Source organism: Ixodes scapularis, unplaced genomic scaffold (assembly GCF_016920785.2).
Source record: "Ixodes scapularis isolate PalLabHiFi unplaced genomic scaffold, ASM1692078v2 PGA_scaffold9__187_contigs__length_104089568, whole genome shotgun sequence".
In the NCBI taxonomy this organism is placed as follows: Eukaryota; Metazoa; Arthropoda; class Arachnida; order Ixodida; family Ixodidae; genus Ixodes; species Ixodes scapularis.
This window is the reverse complement of record NW_024609884.1, coordinates 30,976,236-30,992,917: the sequence shown is the minus strand read 5'-3', so window position 1 is coordinate 30,992,917 and position 16,682 is coordinate 30,976,236. Positions and strand designations below refer to the sequence as shown.

Genomic DNA, 16,682 nt, shown 5'->3' with positions numbered 1-16,682 from the left:
TTGTACGCGTCGGCATTCTCACGAAAAAAAAAAAAGAAGAAATCTAGCGATTGAAGCGAGAAGTGCATACATCACGCATATAACATACAGCGCAGCATTCGTTTCAATGAAGAACAAGCACAAAACAAGTATCTAAACCACATAATTGATGATAAGGCGCTTCCGATAACAACGCGAAGCATGTAGCACTCACCGCATACGTTTCACGGTAAAGTTACTGTTGCGCAAGCTGCCGCGGGGGACAGAAGTTTGCGACGTACGGAGCGACGTCACTAGCCTTTCAGATATAAAAAGAAGAGCCCGCCTATACTTCGTTTCACCTTACGTGCGGACGCTACGAGCTCTCCTAGCCAATCCCGTTCTGTGACCGTAACCCGTGATGCGCTTTTCGCGCGTCGCTGTGTCCCCTCTCTAAAGTCACGTGACACTCACACGGCCTTGGATTGGCTCCGATGGCTCGTAACATCCGCTGCGCTGGACGTAAGGTGAAATAGTACAGCAACTGACTTCATTGTTGTTGCAGCACCGCCGTGGGTAGGCCATGCGTAGTTCGGACTCCCGAGGAGCAGCGTGAATACGAGAAGCGGCAAAAACGTAAAAGAAACGGTAATACGACCAGCAGCGGCGTGCTGCGACCAGTGGCGGCATTTGGTATAGTGCAGTGGGTAATCGTTGCAGGTGATACCGTAGCTTCGCTGGCCAACCAGCTTCACAGCGTGGATTGGAGCTAGCCCCAACCTTTAATTTAAGCTTTTTTTTTTTGTCTGCTGTTGCCGGTTATTATAGAGGACGGTAAAAATCTTTACTTTATTCACATACTCCTCCTAGAGGCGAACACACTTGCACCATCGGTGTGACGGCGCTTCCATGCCCTGCCGGAACCACTTTTTGGAAGTGCATCGCACCGAGGCCTGAACAGCTGCTTTCCATCTCATCAGTGATCGCGAAATATCGCCCTCGTGGGTATTTGTTTATTGCTCCGAAGAGGTGATAGCTACTGCGGGGGCCGGTTATATGACACGTCAGAAGGATTGCCGCACCCGCCGTCAATCACGGTCGTCGCGTGCACTTATTCTTTATTCTTCATTCAGCAAAAACCCGCAGCGCCTCTTGGGCATGTTGCGCATAATGCATTGTGCCCCACAATGCATTATAAAATAAATCAGCATTCTCACGGCACACCACTTCCTCTGGTAACCAATTCCAATCTGAAATGGTACGCAAAAAAAAAAAAAGTGTTTAGAAAGATTTGATTCGGCGGCATACAGTCGAACCTGGCAAGAATGACCTGTTCGCAGTGAGATATAATTTAGCTGTTGTAACTATGATGAGGCAGAAATTCCTCTTTGTTTATGATAAATAGAATAAAAAAGCTTCAGTCGGAGGCATCACGGCGCTCCTGCAAGAAAACGCAGCCCAACTCTTGTTTCATTTCTGTTGTGCTTAAAAAGCGATAATATCTCCACAGGACAGACCGAGCAGTGGCAGATTGAATGCGCTCAAGTACAGTGACATAAACACCGTAAGCCGGATCCCACACAGGGCAAGCACATTCCAGAAACGGCCTAATGTATGCTTGATAGGCGGCTTCTTTAACCTCGCTACTAACATGCTTGAGGTTACTCTTCAAAAAAACCAAGAGACTTGCCTGCCTTCCCAATTACACTGTTTACTTGCGCTGGCCATATAAGCCGTCTTCAGAAAATATCGCATTTAACTATTTGTATGTTGATTCATGAGGCCTTGATTGGCCGTCAACTGGACTGGTTCGGCAATCCTTTTGACGCGTCGTACGACCTGTCGGACATTTAGTCATGCATATGTATAGCCAAATCTGGCCCCCCAGTAGTTATCAGCTGTTTCAATATATATATATATATATATATATATATATATATATATATATATATATATATATATATATATATATATATAAGGGGGGGGGGGGTAACAAAAACGGCGTAGCGCTGCGTTTTACAGTGTTCCGCTGTATAGAATACGTCAAAATGCGATCGAATTACGACGTTTCTTTTATGAAGCCCATATTCCGCCGAATTAACTAAGACGAACCCTACACCGCGGGTGTCTAACCACGGAATTTACGCACATTTGCCATCAATATACGCGCCGCTCTTGAACCAGGAATGCTTTTCGAAGTACTTGATGGCCCACGTAAACCTCCGAAAATCGACGCTCTTTGTCGTTTAGTTCTCGAAGGATCTCGTTCTTTCATTCGGCCGTCGTCGGTAGCAGAATGAGCCCGCCTTGCATGCTTCTATGTCGCTATAGCTAAACGCTCTCTTTTTCCGCGTCTCATTGACGCGGCGAACCCGTTGGATCGCGCTGTTCCTCCGCTTCCGTTCAGCGACGTCCTCTTCAGTCGTTTTCTTCCTCTTGCGTGGCTGCGGAAAGACGGCCGCGACAGGCGCCTGTCACCCGGACAGCTGCCTTTCGAGCATTTGCTTATGGTCAGGTCGCAGTTTATGCCGGGAGTGCTTGGCCGTTTTGGGGAGAGGCCAGTAGTCTATAGTAACCAGCTATACATGGCGGTATAGACGCTTTGCAGCAGCTGTGCATGGACGCCGCCATAACTGACCTTCGGTTTTCGTTTCCTCTTATTCCGTTTATTTCACTTCATCATTACCATAGCAGGCCAGGTTATTGCCATATTAGATTCAACTGTATCCTTTTCTAAAGCATCGGCCTTTGTAGAGAATCGTCAACTACCGTTTCAGTTGCTCGGCATCTCGGTAAGACAAGAGAAGGTCAGCAATGGCGGCTGTAATTGAGCGCGTGTGTAAAGCGTCTATATATGACGCTGTCGGTGAGCATATGGCTCATGACCGTGACCACTTCGGTCGCCCCAAGCGGCAAACACGCTGAAGCTCGATGACAGACGTGGCAGACGCGTGCATCTTGGCGTCGCCGCGCTCTATGCGGAGCGCAAGTGTCGTCTGCTTCTTGCACACGGGTGGCGATGACGTCAGAACGCCAAACTCTTATTGGCTGATTAAAAAAAAATAGTGGGTAGACTTCAAGGCATTTAGCATTGCGGTATACCCACCATCCTTTCAATCAAAGCCAATCAGAGCTCGGCACAATTGTGACGTTACCGCAACTTCTGCGTAAGAAGCAAACGGCTTGCTTCCCGCATAGTATATTGCGCTCGCTCTGAGACGCTGCAAGACGCGCTCAAGGCGACGCGCATGCGGCGACGCAGCGATCACCTTCCTATCCGCAATTGGAGCATGTGTCTCCGAAAAAATATTTAAAAGTTTCTTTTTTGTTTTTTGTTCTTTTGCCCCGCAAAATGAACAATGCATGGCCGAACGCTCATTCTCTGCCCGAAGGTAGAGCTAGAGGCCCGAACCAGATGCGAAAGTCTCAGCGCGTAATGATATTTTATTCAAAAGTTATAAAGGATTTTCTGAAAATGTCAATGGGAAAATGCTGGCCGACGGAGGTCTCGAATACATGCATGGTGCTCTATAACGCCAGAAACTGAAAACCGGCAACAATAGGCCCCATTTTCCCATTAAAATTTTCAGAAAATCACTTATGACTTTTAAATAAAATATTGGATCGTACTGAAGCTATGGCATTTGGGTTGCGGTCAAAAAAAAAATGCCCTGTAAATATTTTTTGGAGCACCCTATACAGTTGTTCAGCTTCCAATGTATACCGCAACGCACGCGTCGAGTGACCGGAGCCAATCCATAGCTCGGAACCTGTCACGTAACCTTCCGGCTGTGCGGAGCGTGAAGTCACGTGCCAGGCATGGGAAGGTTGATTGGCTACCGTGGCTCGTATACCGTTCGTTCCGTGTACATCATACTAGGGGGAAATGCACAGACCTTGTCTTCTAGGTGCTATTGGCGAAACCCTCTGTCCGCCACTTTCTCTGCAATAAACGTTTACATGAATAAAGATGCGTGAAAAGTTATAGCTAATAACGTACTGAAAATCGTTGAAAAAGAAAACCCAAAATAAGTTGCTCCTAGAAAGATCGGCGCGTGCAACGTTATATCTGTGAAGTAAGAGGTACGCATTCTGAATGTTTCTATTAGACGGTTTAATGTGTGGTTCACGTGTGGAAGTGGAACGGGAGTAGAAAGAACCAATGCAGCGCTTGGACAGACGTTGAGGCAACACTCACGGGCTTTGATTAATTCTAGTGGGTGCTGCATGAAGTATACGTCAGTCAATCGCGAGTCACTGCTGTACAAGGTCGAGCGGCCGTGGCGAGGCTACCTCGGGCGAACTCCACTAGGTCATTTTATGGCCGGTTGCGTAAGATGGAAACGGGACAATTGGGAAGTCTTCCAATTCCCGCACATTTGTTATTGTGGCATTTATGGGTGATTTCAGCTCAAATCGTGCATGAAAAAATTAGTTCTTCAAAAAATATTGAAAAATATATACGTTGGTGGAAAATGTGGCTAGAACAAAACTGAAAATGAGTTTTTTTTTTTTTGGGGTTGTGAAAGGGCCAGAAGCTAGGTCTTGCGATTTTTGCAGTTTTCACGAGTGGTACATTTTGGAGTCTCCCAGCGTTTAGAATATCTTTTTCACAACAGTGATAACTTTATTTTACTGTTTTAATACTTCGTATAGAAGGATCAATGATCCCTAGAAGTGAGTTTTTTTTATTGTATTTTATAAAATAAAAATACTTGAATCTTGCTCCTTTGACAATAATGGGCCAAGTTTGAATCGAGCTAGCTTTTGATTTACAATTATTTAAGGCATAAGGAACTTATCAAATGAAAGCTTGCATCTAAGCCTATTCAAAATGTATACTATTGCTAATTTAAGTATAGTCTATATAGAAGAAAGAACAGTGTAAACACGTAAGGAAAAACTAAAAGCACGAAATTCAATGTCATTTTAAGAAAATGCGTATTTTTCAATTTTTTATATAGAAAGTTGTCTGCGTGCTTTTATAAAGGCAATACAATTTCTTTGACATACTTGGATCATATTAAGCAATCCGTTTGAAAAGAAGACATATTTGTACCTCCATTCTACGACGCATATCGCTGTCATTTCGTTTTTCACTTAGATATGAGTTATGTTTGTAACATGATCTAATAGTTTTTATTGGTTCTCGAGTCCACACACAGTTCGGCAAAACTTATACATCGATAGTATTTCTAATATAATATGGTAGGGTGTTCTTACGCCCGTTCAGTTTGATTACTCAGTAAACTACTATGAGATTAAGCTGTCGTGATTGCTCATTTAGTACAAGCAGGGTCACTATGAACATTAGAAACGACTACCATACCATTAACCATGCACGTGATAGAAAGGAAAAAAGCTACAGACAACCTTTGATTTCAAGGAGGCGCAGAGCTAAAGCTCAAGTGCCATCGTCTTCGAGATTGGCAGCCTTTCCCTTTTGTTTTGTTTCGCTGGCAGGTTCTATGCTGTCCACAGATCTGGTGTCTCATTTTAAAGCAACATCTTAAAGTATTAAGGCAGTAAAAGAAGTTATAATAATCGTGAAAAAAAAATAATCCACAAGTTTCGAGACTCCAAATGGTGTCACTCGTGAAAACTGCAAAAAGGGCAAGACGTACCTTCTGCTCTTTCGAAGCCCAAAACTCAAGAACGAAAAAAATGTTCCGTAGTTCTAATTTGCAGTTTCGTTCTACTCGCACATTTTGCATCAAAATATATATATTTTTAATTTTCTTGGGTCTAATTTTTTTTTCTTGCACCATTTGAGATGAAAACACCCTTATATGACTTCTAATATATATGACATATATATATATATAAAGAACAAAAAAGTGATTACACGTGATGCTTACAGTTGGATTCGTACCAATTAGGAATCCTTACGTGCAGTCCCCATTCGCCCACCACTTTATAGCAAATGATACATTTTATTTTAGAACATATTAGGTCACTTTTTTAAACTCACGTACGATTTAAGTTATAATTGGGAAGGTGGTCACGTACGATCGTATCGATCTAAACAAAACAAGAAATTCTCCCATTTACCGTACCAGCCTGACAAAGGCAGTGGCAACACAGAATGTGATGTGGTAGTCTGGAGAAACTGGACCGACATGGGGAGGCTCGATGGCACCAATGGTATCGATACGATACAACGATACCAAACAAAGTTTATTTCTTCATCACACGGAGCCATGCGTGAATGGGAGGCCGGAATCTTCGCGAAAATCGTTGGACGCCAATTCGCTGGGGTCGCGAGCGGCGTCGTGCCTGCTCTATTTCCATCCGTGCGAAGCGGCGCACCCGCTTGGCTGAAGTGGGCGCGCGATTGTTGGCTAAACTCGCTGCCGTTTGTCGTGCACGATAAGATGTCTTATTTGTGAGTGTCATCCTCTGCGGTGGGCCTGTAGTACAGGTGCCAAGTTCTCCGAGTCAGTTGAACTGTGCGAAGCACTAAGTATGCGGAATGCAAAAAGAAAAAAAACAAAACAAACAAAAAAATGGAAACGCGGCAGCGTTGCAGTGAGCCTTGCAGAGTGCTTCCAACTGGTCGTGACTCGTGTGTTTTATGGGCCGCGTTTGTAGTAAGAGCTGCGAAGATATGACGAAGGCGTCGATCATTTGCAAGCGTCCTCTCCGCCCGCTTTTCTCCTTGACCCGTGAAAACGCAACGCCCGCGCATTCGCGGTCAGTTTGCCCAGGAGCATCGGGAGGCATCCGTCATTAAATTGCAAACTTTCTATTTGTTTCAATTGCTCTCTATCCTAAATCTAGACACTCTACGCCCCTCATGCACTCATGGCCCTCACGCCCCTCACGCACTCACCGCCCTCACGCCACTCACCACCCTCACGCCCCTCATGCACTCATGACCCTCACGCCCCTCACCGCCCTCACGCACTCATGGCCCTGAAGCACCTCACGCACTCATGGCCCTCACGCCCTCATACCCATCACGCACTCACGTTCCTCACATCTCTCACGGCCCTCACTCACCCTCACACTCATGAATTTTCCTGGTTCAGAAACTCACTCACCCTCACCTCACCTGTGAAGATCAGGGTAAGTGAGGGCGAGTGAGGGCCCTCATGAGTGAGGTTTGCCGAGGTATGGCTGCAGCGCGCAAACTGAAGGCGCCTAACGAAGTTTCTCTACTTTTCTGTCATCGCGCTCTCTTGGGCTCTTTGTCTGGGGAAGCCTGGTGCCCGCTTGTTCCACGGAACAGAGCGCCGCTGTATGTCTGAAAACGTGATGTTTTCCCCCGCCGGGAAGTAACCCTGTAAGGCACTCGAGGAAGTCTGGCACTGGTGTCCAGTCAGTGAGGAGACGAGCTCTGAGTCAGCGTTCGGCTGACAGTCGGCCTCTCGACTTCCGTTGTCTGGCGCCTAACCGGATATGATTGGTTAGGTACTGCAGCCATATACTAGGGTTCGGAGTATTCGGTTTAAACCGATAAAAGTACGCCGAATCCATTTTCGGAAATTCGGTTTTAACCGAAAGGGTCAGTTTGTAGGTTCGGCGTTTTCGGTTTAAACCGATAGACACCGATAAAAGTACGTCTAATCCGTTTTCTAAAATTTGGTTTTAACCGAAAAGGGTCTGTTTTTTTTAGGGCCGCGTCGAAGTGGGTGGGAGAGGGGGAGAGAGAGAGAGAGGGCTTTGCAAGGTTCGACATTGTGTGCCTTCGTGATTGCCCTCTCCCAAGGTTCAACATGCAACAAAAAAGGGTCTTGGATGGGCCTTCGCGGGATATCTGTGTCCTTTCCGTGATCGGGCTTTGTGTCAAGTTCCCGGTCCTAAAAAACAAAGTTCGGATGTGGGCTAGTATAAGGGTTTTCGCTTTTTGCACTTCAGAGGACATCGAGGAAAGCCGTTAATACCTTTCTTAACACCCTCTCTCAAACTTCCCTGCGGTTAAGAACATAAGTGCAATGAATTTTTTTTTTTTTTTTTTTGCCCTTCCGTTGGTTTCTGTGCGGTCATCGCCTCAGACGGTCATGTCGTTCCAATAGAAAGGAAAAAGCAGAGCGCTGAAGATTATTCCCGCGAATTCCGCTGTTTTGAGGTGTGTCCTGACGGAAGTCGTAGCGAAGACGACGTATGTATATGCGTCGTTGTTCTTTGAATGATCACAAATATCACAGCTACAAGGATCATCTGATCCGTTGTCGGTATGTGTTTCTTTGATATTCACCGAAAAAAAAAATGGTAAACGGTTTTCGGAATAAATATACACCGAAAAAAACCCCCCGAAAATTGAGTTTTAAAATAAACACCGAAAAAAGTACGCCGAATTTTGAAAATATAAAAACCGAAAACGCGGAACTGTACATATATAAAATCAAACGTCAGTAATTCTGCAAAGAGCCGTAGGTCAGTTGTGTCTCTACGCACGATCATTTAGACGCTCACTCGACGACTCGACGACACCACGCGATCAAACTTCGGGAGCTAAAATTAGCGCGAGGACCTAATTTTAACCTAACTATACAGCTTCGCATCTTGCACGCTCGATGCCGTTTGCCTGGCTGAAGATGCGGAAAGCATAATTTTTAGTTGAGAAAAGGTAGCACAATCATAAAACTTGCAAATTTTGCTCGTCCTTGAGCGTGATCCAGTCTCTGCACTCCTAATTGTTTGTTTGTTTGTTATTTTACCGAGCTTCCTTTTTTTTTTTTAGTATGTGAAAATTGATGGAGATGCTGCTGAATGCCTTCACAGTGCCGTCTACTCCGTACCAGTTCTAACGAAAAGCGATTAAAACGCGGAGGGAAAAATTGTAACGGTTGCAAGTAACTTTAAAAGTTGAAATTTTAGGCTTTGCGGACTATCTACGCGTGCGGACTAAGCAGGATTTTTAATTTTCAATATCATTAATTATGACGATACGAGACCGATTTTGTGAATGAAAGAGTATGGTAGTCATGATTTATGTATATTATAGGCTTCTTTGTGAGCTTCCTGCCGACTAAGCACCAGGTGCGGACTATGCACCGGGTGCAGACTATCGAAGCAAAGACGTCTACTTTCGACCCCAACTATATACGGTATACGGTACGTCCAAAAGTGCTCAGATTACTCTTGGGATTAGTTCCCAATGAATTTAATAAAATTGTTACAAAATTACTTCCAAAATTATCGACTACAAGTAATTTGATTTCTTGTAGTGAGAACCGTAGAAGTCTGCTGGGCGCCCTCCGAAGCAGGATGTTGTGGCCCGTCTCTGTCGCGCTTGAAATTTGCCGAGAGGCCCGGCACACCGACATAACATGTGCTCACGACCTGCAAAGAGGCACGGGAAACATTGGAGTCTGTACGGACGACGATTGCTCGAACACTTCATAACAAAATGATGAGCAGAAAGAATGCATACTGCTTGAATGTGGTTGACGAATTTCGGCGAAAGAATTGGTTCTGTTCGCACACGTTTTAGTCGGTTGCGAAGAAGCAGACGCAGAGCCTTTTTCCGTAACGAATCCTATACTGCTGACGCAAGCCTGAAATGTTTATACTTGTTCTAGAAATGACGCGAAGTCATTTGCATTGCGACCAGAGGTGACACTGTAGATTTGTTTACTTGAGGTTGTAACTTGTATGCTCCCATTTCGATCTGGGGCAATATGGGATCGTCTAGGTGGAACAATTACTACATAAGTACAGTAAACAATCGTGCACCTGCAGTTCTCTCCTTTAGATAGTTTACAAGCTGGTGGTGGTTATGCTGTGTAGTAATTGTAAAACAAAAATAAAAAAAAAGGTTCCTGGTTTTGACGAACCGGAACCGAAGGTTCTTTATTGGGAAGGAGATCGAACATTCACGCTTTTAGCTGTACGCTTCAACTCTAAAGACAACAAACCGGTTTCTTTTTTTTTTTTTATCCGAGAAATCGAAAATGACGATTTGAAGGCCGCTTCTCGTGCGGCTAGAGCACTGGTCAGAGCGAAGTGCCCGTGCCCGGGCCGTGCTAGACGAGGTTCAATTTATTTGATATGCTGTGTTATGGGCTATGGGGACAACAAGCTCGATAAAGCGCCCCCTATAGTTCGATCTCCTGCCCAATACTCCGTTCCCCCTTAAGCCGAGGCTACAGCCAAAGCAACAAGCGCGAGATAGCCCGCGGTCCTGGCTTTGAGACGTGCCTTTCTAGTGCGAGCGCTCGTTCTGCGGAAGAACGTTTCAAAGCCTCGATCTCCTGCTCTCGCGCTTGTAGCATTGGCTTCAGTCTCAGCTTAAGGATGAACAGAGTATAGCTTCTGCAAGTACTATACTCCATTCACCCTAAGCTGAGGCTAGAAGCTGCGCCTTCAGCGAGAGCTTTCTGCCCTTGCTCACACAAGTGTGACAGCGTAGGCACGCGCAACCAAAGCACTGCGGAAGCCAGCGAGCTCACGCTGAAGGCGGAGCTTCTAGTTTCAACTTAAGGGTGAAAAGAGTGTCGAACTCCCGGTGCAGGGGAGACTCCCAAGCATTTTCTTAGGCGGCATACCCACAGGTAATGTAGACTCACCTCCAGAATATTGAAAAGTGCGCGTAAAACAAGCGTTGAGTATGCAATGGTCTGTCTTACAAGGGCGATGTTTAGGTGTAGAAGCGAAGACGCCGATGCTCCCCTTCCCACAATTTAACGAAGGGCACTGACGATGCGGTACACTTTTGTTTCTAAATTAAAGCATCTGGTGAAAAACAAATAGAACCCAGGCTTCACAAATTACCTTAATTTGTGGACGAAAACCCAAGAACAGTAGTAACCCTTTTCCCCGGTGGTGCGAGCGAAGCAGGAACGACCAGCAAGCTCCACGCTTTGAGTTTGCTCGTCGTGGCAAATGCTCAAGGCACAGGTTTGTTGTATGTGCGCATACGTGTCAGCATATCTATGCAAATGTCTGTGTATGTGTGTTTTTGTATATGCGTGCCAATGTCCGTGCATATTTGTGCGCGTTCCTGCGTGTCTCTGTCTGGTGTCTGCGTGCTTGTCTGTCTGCGTTTGTGTAATAGAGGAAAGAATGAATTTTCAAGGTTGGCATAATTAGTTTGCGTCAACGAGGAATGTCCTACCTGAAACGAGATTTTAGAGGAACTGACCGAGAAACAAAGCGAGGGCAAAGAAGCCGGGGGAGAGCGGTCCAAGGTGTGGAAAGAGTAGTGGCTCTTCGTGCCTCATTTTCGAGATTATAGAGGAGATTAGTTTCCTCCAGCTTCAGTGCGTCATACAGAAGAGTGCTGCTCAGCACAGTAGAGGTCCGCGTCCTCGCTCCCAAGTACGTATATATGTTTTCAGTTTCTAGTCTCGAGTACGTATAATGCTACAAATCAGGTCAGTAGATAGCTAAGATTTTACGAATGTGGAACCGATCGCGACACCCGACGAGAGGGTCATAATTGCACACACCGATCGTTTTCGAATTGATATTATTCTGATCACACTCTTCTTCAAGTGTGCGTGACTATGGTTGCTGGATGACCAAGTGACACTTTTTGCCTTTTGCGCTGTTTTATGGTTTGGTGTCTTTTGTAGTCATGCGCTACAAGTTCGACCAATTATTGAGCTATATCGCGACGTGGACAGAGCAAATCCCTGGACCCCTTACCGATCGCTCGAGTCGCTTTCATTAAACACCAAGTTCTAATTTCCTCTACAGGTGTTTCTTCTAGGGACATGAAGGTTGCGGTCGATGGAATGTTCGGTTAATTTTCCTTCAGAGGAAAACCTTGTTTTACGTATTTTATAATGATAAATTTGAACGTTTCTGTATTACATATTCAAAGTAATCCTTCACATTAAAAGTAATCCTTCACAATGGCTTCTTTTATCCTGCAACTTTTGCGAATCCGACTTCACTGAGAAAGCACAGATCCCGCTTACCTCCGAAGCGACGCGCGCTAGAAATAATTTATAATGTGGACTACGCAGGACCGCGATAAGAGTCTAAACATGTCCGACTGCGTTTTATTGCCGACTTCTTAGTAAGTAGCTAATGACGGTGAGCCATCAGGAATCGTCGATCTAGTCCAGCTTGAAGCCTCCGGCGTTTCTTCCTCGCGTATGGAAGTGAGTATTATGTCATATCCTTGTCTACGCGTGGGGGCGCTCGAGGGGAAATCGTCAAGGCCGCCAGCTAACAATCGTATTCCTGTGGAACGAGGTAAGATGAGGCAAGAGAAGACTCAATGTGTAGTTGATAGCTTGTACGATCAGAGATCCTTTCGAAACAGCAAGCTTCTGGATGGAGCTCATCCTTAATTGGTTTCCTGTTCTAAGGGGAGCCGTGTTCGTACGCGCACGGCTCGTACCTCTTCGCCGGATATTATTTCTCTTTTTGTGAGACTGGCAGAAGACAATAGAAACGGACGTGAAATGGCTGCGGGTTTGACTTCATGCTATTGTTTCTCGAGTAATTTTGCCGCAGGATGCTTTGAATTATTATTCATTCAAATAACCTCACCTGTGGTGTTTTATATCGAGCGTGATATTATTCCGGCAAGTTTCTTGCTGGTGCCTGTAATGTTTAGGCGGAAGGACAAGTGTCGTGATCAAGAGTCCTGACTGGAACGATAATAATTGAGCCTTGCTAGGTGTTGTTTAAAGAATCGAACAAGTCAAAGAATCTAGCCATGAAATGCCCACGAGTCCTTGTTACCGGACCGTCGAAATCATCAACGAACTGCTTGAACGCTGCGGCATCCATAAGTTTACGCAAACAGCTATACCCGTTTTCACCCCAAGAACCGTAGTAAAAAAAGTCCGGCCCCTCGCGGAGCATTACTGATTTCCCTCTTTATGCTAAGAATTGAGATATATGTAGGTGTATTTTAGATTAGATATGTGTTTTCTTATCAAGACGGACACGTTTCAAACGCCAAAAGCACCGCTCCTGCGTCCGACGACCAAATTTTGTGAGAACTACTTTGCGCGGCGTAGGAACATGGAGCAAACCTTCCTTTTCTCTTGAGGTGAAAACGGGTATAGTCTGAATGATGATAATGCAATTAATTGCAAAGGTGCAAGCGAGCTAGACAAGAATGACGAAAATAATCTCTGGAGAAGGGGAACAAGAGGGACAAAGGGCAAACACAAATCTCCAAACACAGCTAGGTGACTGGCGCGCGACCGAAAAAATCCGCCTGGTCCTGTTATCGAACCAGGTACCTCTCCATTTCCAGTGGAGCGTTCTACCAACTGTGTTTGTGTTTGGAGATTTGTGTTTGTCCTTTGTTCCCTTGTTCCCCTGCTCCAGGGATTATTTTCGTCATCGTTAGTCTGAATACGCAGCTTTATTGAAATGTAATATATATATATATATATATATATATATATATATATATATATATATATATATATATATATATATATATATATATATATATATATATTAAGTTTTATTTCCCATGTAAATTAATTGTACAGTTTAATTATTGAGCTAACCATCTTCAAGCTTAGAATACAGTAAGTATAATGATAAAGGGATGATGGGTGAGAGAGCACAAGATGGACTAGCTACGGAGTAAAGCCACCGACACCATAAAACAATCTGAAAGTTTGCTTCACTCTTCGAGCTGAATATTTATTTATATTTAGGGTATCTTCCAAGCGGCGCTGGCACGTCTTGAACTCTTTAATATTGACACGCGTAATCCCTCAGATGGGGAGACCGTGGTCCAATTACATACACCCGTCGTTTCAAGACGATGTATAACTCGTTAATTGATTTCCTGAAGGCAGTGAGCCTTGCCGATTGACTGTGGCAAGGTTCATTGCATCACAGTGAATTTTACCCCTTCCATCCTACATCTTGCTCTTTCGTTTTATTTATTTTACATTCATGCTATACCTTTCCATCTCCCCGTTACACTAAACTCCCTTTCGGTCGTTTTTTGTGTTTTTTTGTTAAACTCATGAAAAACGGGCGATGTCAATAAAACCACCGCGACAATACAATCGAATTGTAAAGAGAAGTTCGCGCGCAGTACTGATGAACACGAAACAGCCATCATGCAGATTTGAAAAATGCTTTGCCTTCACGTGAAGTCACGCGGAAAACATGGACTGTCTCTGTAGTCACTTCCACCGGAGGAATTTCCACAGCCTGACTCGACGTTGACGTCAGAACGACATTTTTTTTGTGATACTCAGCTAAAGAGAATACAGACGTATAAGTGTTAAGCCTTTCAAGACACTTTTGTTTTTAGAAAGAGCGTTTCCAGAGAAACGGGTTTCTGAACCTGTCGGCAATCAAATAACATGTTCGCAAAAAGAAAAAGAAAAAAAAAACAGTTTTTTTTTTTAGTACAACCGAAGTAAAACAACTAGCTTATACTACCTTGGTCAGAACTAAACTAGAATTCGCTTCTTCCACATGGTCACCGTGGCAGGCATACCTAACTAACACACTGGAATCCGTTCGAAGCAGAGCCCTCCGTTTTATTTATTCCGACTATTTCCTTAATGTGACCATATCAGGATTTCGCCATTCGGTGAACCTTGACACCCTTTCTCACCGGCGCAGGGTGTCTCGCCTTTCTCTTTTTCATCGGATCTTTTGTTACAACAATCATCTCAGACAGAGATTGCTATCGCCTTCTTACCGCATTCTCCCTCGTCTCGACCATTCTTGTAAACTACGTCCGATTTCATCATCCTGTGAGCGCTGCGGTGAACCTTTGACTGTTCTTCATATTTTATTTATTTTTTCCTGGTCTTCGGCAGCAGCACAAATTCTTTTTTCCTGATCTTTTCTAGTATCGCATTCCATTTCACCCTGCCTTGCTACTCGGTGAGCGGCCACTGATCTCATTCAAACGTCTTTTTGATTTCCTTGAATATACCGGATTTTTAAACAAACTATAGAACTATTCTACTCCCCATAGTTTAATTCTACTCACCCTTTTTTATTGACTTACCTTGTTTGGCGCAGTATGGCCATTGATGCTCTTGCGACATTAAATCCGTAAACAACGTCCGATTTCATCGTCAACCGTAACTCACCAAATGTCTACTTTACCATTGGCCATTGACGACTGGAACGTACTGCCTGGCGTAATTGTTTTCATATCTGACACTAAGGAATTTGCTGCAGCCATTACCTTGTTTTTTCAAACCTATAGCTAGATTGCAGCGTATTTATGTTGTTTGTTTTTTGAAGTGTTAATTCTCTTGTATAATGTCCCCTGGGCCTTCAAGGGAAAAAATGATGATGATGATTGCTTTATTAAGAAAAAAACAACATTGCCACCAGTGGATTTAAACACTATCAATAGTAACAATAATCAATCTCGGAGTAAGACGAACGACCACCGAAACCACCCGTCACCGCTGCCTCTAGCTATGAATTCAGAAAACGCAAATGGGGCTCCATGATCATTGCGGTTAGTGCGCGACCCAAATACTTTTTTCTTTCCTTAAAATAGTGCCGATTGCGTGGGTTGTGCAATGGGGTATGCGGGTTGTCTCGTTGAGATGGCGTCATAAGTCAGTGGTGTAAGTAGCGATTTCAGGGTCACTGCGACCGTCACACAGAGGATGTCCGCTTCACGACGAAGCTGCCGCCTCGATTGACAGCTGTATGACGATGAGTAACCTTGCGTTCTCGAGCATTTCAGCCGCACAATGAGCAGTGTTGGTGCGCAGTAGAAGAGCCAGTAAACAGAACAGCCATCGTTCAAAAAAAAAAAAAAAAAGAAAGTAAAAATAATTTTGAAAGGAGCAAGGGTGGGGGACAAAAAGAAAAGTGATTAGGTCAGCTTCTGTGGCGAAGTGTGTGTATTTCGATTTTTACGATCTGCATGTTTGCACAACGTTTCCAGTCAGCGGCCTACGCACTACAGGGCTTCCAGCTTCCTCGTGTCGTCAAAAATCAAACAGCGAGCGGACAAGGAACTTTTTGAAAGATAAATATTCACGCGGTCCCCTTGGTGCGCACAAAATTCCGCCTGTGTAATGATTCCGTAAGCATTTCAGTGTTGCGCTAGGCCCGGCACGGGGGTCAGTTGACGCTCGTGAACGGTTTAGTTTAGTACATTTGAATACTCCGATCGTGGCCCTGGTGTCGCTTTTTAGGTTGGCTGTAAATGTGAAATGGATTGGTACTCATCTGAAGTGTAAACTGAATCGACGATCCAAAGGCCGCGGGTAACCTTGGCATGTGACTGGCTTAAACGCATGAAATGTGAAACTACAGGGGAGTATTTGCGAGAACTACGAGTTCTTTCAGTATCCATGTACGAACTGCTTTTCCTAGTTTCCCAATAGATTTAGGTATCTTACCCCGTATTTTCAGGTTCAAGGCTCGTGCCAAATAAAAGTGCAAGCGATTGGTGTTTTTGAAGTTTGGTTGTACCTGTGCATCAAACCTCAAATGCAATTTCCGGTAAGCGTGTTACTTTAAAAAAAAAGAAAAGAAGTAGCACGCGTTTTTTGATGTGACTGGGCATTTCAACGCTATTTTCATTCCGCTTCAGACGTTCACACTCCATGCAAAACACAATCCTTGCCATTTCATGCACCTCACGCGGTACCAGGATTAAATATTTCGTGACATGTATCAATATAATTTTTTCTGCACTTCAAGAAGTACGACAACAGATAGAAATTAAACGAGGATTAAAAGAGCGGGCTTGAATTAATTCACTTCGTGCCATGCTTGTGCAGAGTGCATCCCTTTTCCCCGAAGTAGGACAAACAAAAATTACGATTCGTCGTTTTGAGTTATTATTGATGTCC

At 44.4% G+C, this 16,682-nt stretch overlaps 1 protein-coding gene across 1 annotated transcript in view; it reads left to right on the top strand.

The window, feature by feature from the left end:
* LOC8024298 overlaps positions 1-16,682 on the top strand; it is a 66,258-nt gene that overhangs the window by 40,068 nt on the left and 9,508 nt on the right. The window lies entirely within an intron of this gene.